Source organism: Dermacentor albipictus, chromosome 10 (assembly GCF_038994185.2).
Source record: "Dermacentor albipictus isolate Rhodes 1998 colony chromosome 10, USDA_Dalb.pri_finalv2, whole genome shotgun sequence".
In the NCBI taxonomy this organism is placed as follows: domain Eukaryota; kingdom Metazoa; phylum Arthropoda; class Arachnida; order Ixodida; family Ixodidae; genus Dermacentor; species Dermacentor albipictus.
In genome coordinates this window covers 64653874-64659016 of record NC_091830.1, presented here as the reverse complement: position 1 = coordinate 64659016, position 5143 = coordinate 64653874, and the positions used below count along the sequence as shown (strand labels likewise).

General features: G+C 49.6%; 1 non-coding gene across 1 annotated transcript; it reads right to left on the bottom strand.

Annotated features, from left to right (window-relative positions):
- Positions 1 to 965: 965 nt before the first annotated feature.
- On the bottom strand, positions 966 to 1049 carry TRNAL-CAG (transfer RNA leucine (anticodon CAG)). The gene has a single exon. It is a non-coding gene; the product is annotated as a tRNA-Leu (tRNA).
- Between the last annotated feature and the right edge of the window lie 4094 nt (positions 1050 to 5143).

Genomic DNA, 5143 nt, shown 5'->3' with positions numbered 1-5143 from the left:
GCTCCGATCCCCATCGGCGGCCATTCCAATATGGCGTTCCGCCCTTCGTCCACGATGTCGGCGGCGTTGTTTTTTGTATGTTTGCTTGTATCCCAAGGGTCACGTGGCGCATTTTTTGCACTCGGGATAATGGTATTCGTAATTTTCGCCGGCACTAAAACAACGAATTTTCAGTTTGAATCGCGAGTACGCGACAGACTTACGAGAAAACGCGATTTATTTGTGCCGAGCAGCCATCTTGGGCGTAGCAGACGACGCAGTGCCCGGATGTAGCCTCGCGAAAGGCTCGTCGTCGCGGCGGCGCCTAGCCTCCCATCCGGGGCTGCTCCACCGTTCCCATGACAACGGCGCCCGCGCGTATCGATCGAGTTGTGACGTCATGGCCACGTGATCACTTTTTTTTTAGCCGACGTCACATATTGCAGGTCGCGTGGGTGGGAAGGCAAAGCGACGGAAAAAAAAGAAAAAGAAAAAAAATGGAGGGGGGGGAAGTGATTTCGGGTGCGCTGCGCTGGCTAGTCGATAGCAGCGATGAGGTTTGACACTCCAATTCCTAGGCGATCTAACCGCAGCAAGTCTCGCAATGATAAGTGCCTTTGAAGCCGGCGCCGCTTTCGTAGCGAGGTTAGGGTTAGCGCGGAGAGGATGGCGCGCAGCCTCCATGGGCGCTGTGCTCATGCGGCAGATCTCGAAGCGGCTGGTCACGTCGGCCATCTTGTGGCGGCGGCGCGCCGCGTGGCCAGTCTCCTCCCAGTACCCCCCCCCCCCCCCCTTCGTCTCTTCCTGTGAGGGGCTTGGGGAAAAAAAAAAAGAAAAAAAAAGGCAAGGAATGCAAGCAAAGCCGAAGGGTGCTGGGGCGGCTGTGGACGAGACGAATATGTTATGGATGCGTGGCTGATTTGTCATCTTGCAATGCAACGCGCAATATGAAAAAAAAAAAAAAAGTTTAAAACAAAAAAAGTATTTGTCAGAAGTGGGATTCGAACCCACGCCCGGAAGACCGGACTGCGACCTGAACGCAGCGCCTTGGACCGCTCGGCCATCCTGACAATACGGTTAGGTGGAATTACAGAGAGCTACTTAACCGAAAATTGCTCAGTTCAATACATTTGTGGCTTTATGGTGTTTTTAAAAGCAATCGTTTGCAGTTGTGGTTATGTGCTACGCGATTTATGCAGAAATAAAATAACAGCAATTCTTATTGCTCCGTGGCGCACACTGCAGCACCCAAATAGCGATTGTGGCGGCCTCTCGTAGTATGGTCGGGACGGGAAAACAAATGCATGTGAATCGAATCTGAAAAGCTCGCGCTGCCGCATTTAACGAACGAGCTACCAAGGACTCCTCTTATTTCAACCCTGACCTAAATCATTTGCCAGGAGCGCTTTAACGACGCGCACTTTTGCCTCTGGACAGAGAATGCTTTCCACGAAATTCGCTTGCGTTACCGCAACAGGCCAGGAAATAGTGGTGCCGGCCCTCAACTATTAGAACGCAAGCAGCATTTCAACGACGTCGTTGTCCTGCAAAACCCTCGGCGCAAACCCACGCGGCCCGCAGTTCTCGAAACATGCCGAAGGGATGCTGCGTGCCGTGCTGCCCTTCGACCGAACGCCGCTGCGGCAACGCGGTCTCCTTCCACGAGGTGCCGTCGGACGACCGCTGTCGAGACGCCTGGGTGGACGCGATCGCTGGCGGCGACGCCGATGAGCGGGCGCGACTTCTAAGTAACGCCCGGTCCGTCGTGTGCTCGCTGCACTTCAAGCCGACCGACTTCAAGGTCGGCATGAAGCGTCGCGTCCTCGTGGCCACCGCCGTGCCTTCCATCTTTCCCGACAAGAGCACCGCCTTGGCCCTGGAACCGCCGTCGCGGAAGCGACGGCGACGTCGGACCGCGGAGCCCTACTACTACTACAACGTGCACTCCGTCAAGGGCGTGGAAGAGGTGGACGAAGAAGACGCGGCGGCGGCGGCCGCGAGCGAAGCGGTGTCGACGTCTCGGGCCACGGCCACCCCGGAGACGACGACCATTATGATACTGCCTGGGATGGTCATCCGACACGAGAGGTAGTCTCTCGAACGCGGTGTGTGTGTTGGTGTGTGCGCGAGCGCGGCCAGCGGCTGGAATTGGCGATGTGCGGAGAACGCAAAGTGTAGCACGGTCTAGGTGGGTGCGACGCCGAACACCGGCAGAAGACTTCCGACCTGCGTTTACGTCGAAGCTTGCGTTGTGGTTCGTACCTTCGCCAGCCTGCTGGAAAATAGCATCAGTGAGCTTGATATAAAAATGCGTCTTCATTATCTGGCGTCTTGTTAGCGTGTGTGCATCTTTTGCAGTGCCTAATTGTAACAAAAGAAGAAAAAAAAATGCACTACAGCGGGTCTCGCATTCTGAAGATGACACAGCCCTGGTACTATGGTTATACAAGTGCCGCTTTCTCGCGGGGCAGCTTAGCAAACTTTGCAAAATCAACCTCCGTTCTCAGTTTATGTAAAAGGAGGCTGCACGATTCCCGATGCCCTGTCATGTTTTGCTTGAGCGCCACAGGGGGCATTTTCTCTAAAGCGTGTCCAGAATGGAGGATCACCTTTGGACGTACGTGGACTAGTGTTACTGTTTTGCCAAAATACTGTGACAGAGTTGCAAGTTGATTGATTATTTACCACAGGTGGCAACATCTTGTGAAGCCACATTCCACATGAATGTGCTGGCACGTTATATTGTTTAGTTGCACGACTCTTGTTGGTGTGAAAAAGTGTAGGTTTAGGATGTTTTATGCTGCTGCAAGAACTATTATGCCGACAGGGGCCACAGCTACACACACACAAAAAAAATGAGACTAGCACAGTTTGTTTAAATGCACTGTCACCACCAGTAATTCAGTTTGCTGCAACTCCATCCTGGTATTCTGGTGCAATGGTACCAATATAGATCTGTCCGGGTTAAAACTCTTCACCGGTACTCGTGCGGCCTCCGTATTGGAGAGTATCTTGCCAATTGGTTCGATGGTCCATTAGTATAAACTATGCCTCCTACTCTGAAAGTATGTGTTGTTCAGCACTCTCGTGAAAATAAGTGTGCAGCAAGCGCACAATATCTAAGAGCCAGTGCGGCTCGTCCTTTGTTTCTTATATCTTGAAGGATATAGAAGCTTGTTATCTTGTGGTAAACGCTGAAGCTGCCATCAGTGTCACCTTTGTTCCGTGCATATGCAAAATGCCTTAGTTTGTAAGAGGACCTTGCTGGAGAAGCAGTGAGTGTCACATTCGTATACAACAATACGTGTGCACGCATTTGACAAGCCTGTTGGTCTGGATCTCAAGTCCGAAGATTTCTGAAGACACGCAACATGTTCTCCATAGGAAACTCTGAATGTGTGTGGTCCGAATCAGAAGTGCCAAGAACGTTTGCCTATTAGCTGTGCAAAGGATAACTTCGTTTTTTCTAAGCTCTGGCGTCGATGGCCCCTCTGTTACAAGTACCTGCGGGCTTTGGAAACCCTACGGCCCACACGACCTCTCTGGGTCCTGTGAAATGCTGCTTGGTGATAAGACTGTGTGTGCACATTTTTCGGGAAATGTCGGTAGCACATGCCTTGCTATGCAAGTTGCACAAACTGCTGGGTGGCGTTGTTGTTGAACCGAATTTCAGTGTGTGTGGCCTGGCAGCAGCAAGTGTGAGCAGGTCGCTGGAGACTTCGACCAAAGCCTTATTGTTGCACCGTCAACAGAGATCAATAATAAATCAACCTGCACATATGGCACCTTGCTTAGTTTTCTCTTTGGCTAGAAATGGGACACATCCAACTTTTCAAATTGATCTCGGACGCTATGCAGAACCGCTCTGTGGTTCGCTATAATAACACCGAGTCGGATAATGCCTTACAAACTCTTGTATGTCACTTCTTTGAGTTTTGTTACCGTGAGAACACGCTCCCGCAACTGTTGTTCAGGTTGCTTAAGTACCATGAGTATGGGGCTGAGCTTTATAGAATGACAAAAGCTAGTTAAAGAAGTGAAGGATATCGGGCAAGGAGTAATGCAATTGAAAGTGATGGGCATACCATTATGAGGCAGGAGGATGGAAGCATGGATACGAGAATGAACATGGTTGGCTGACATTCAAAGTCGAGATGAAGTAGAGTATGATAAGGCTTGTAATGTAGAGAACAAATGACTGGTGCTCCGCAATAGAATGGGTGCCAAGTTGTACCCCGAGGCGTGCATTTCGACTGCGCATGCAAATATAGTCTGCTTCTTTGAGCAGTTTATTTCAAGTAACGTAATTGTGCTATTTGCCAGAGGCAATTACCAAAATATTCTGTACGGTCTGGAAAAAAAGAGGACACCTGGTGCATACAAGAACCTATTATTGCCACCATTGAATCGTCGTGTTCAGAAAACAGTTGCACACCAAATTCCAAGAAAGGGCTACCTACATCCATGCCTAGAAACTCCTTCTCCGATGGAGCAATCAAAAGGCAGACATCTTGTGAGCATGCAATCTTTGGTGCAATTGTTCATTGTTCACGATGTTTCAGTGGTAGCATAGTAACCATTTAGCACGCTTTGCCGAGTACACCCGTGGAAGTTGGTGCTGTGTGTTGTCCTCTCTGCCTGTCTGCTTTGTTTCTTTGGTAGGTTTTTTTTTGCATGTTGTACAATTAATTAATGTTGTAGAGACAAAGCCAAGTACATAACATCACGAACATTGGTGCTATTGTAATGAGTGACTAAAATGTCTGCAGCTCTGTATTGCCATAGCATACATAATTAAAAGAGCCACTCGCAAAACTTCAAAAAAAATTGTGCAGGTCCAACACATGTGGTTGTGGAAGCTACGTGAAGCGCTTTCTTAAAGGACCTTGAAATACTTCTTGAACATGAAGAAAATATTGCCGACCTCCAGACGAGGCTCCTGTGAAACATGCGAGCCAAATACTGCACAGAAGCTGCAAGGAATTTACAGTTTCATGTAAAAAAAAAAATCTGCGCTCTCTTTGGCAACGTCGTCACGCAGCTGCATTGCAAGCAGCCAAGCCCACCAATAGTTATTGGCTGATTTCGTGACCACAAGGACGTTCTCGGTAACATGGTCTTGGATTGTACCAACTCGACCAACTTTCTGTCCTTTTGCATTCTC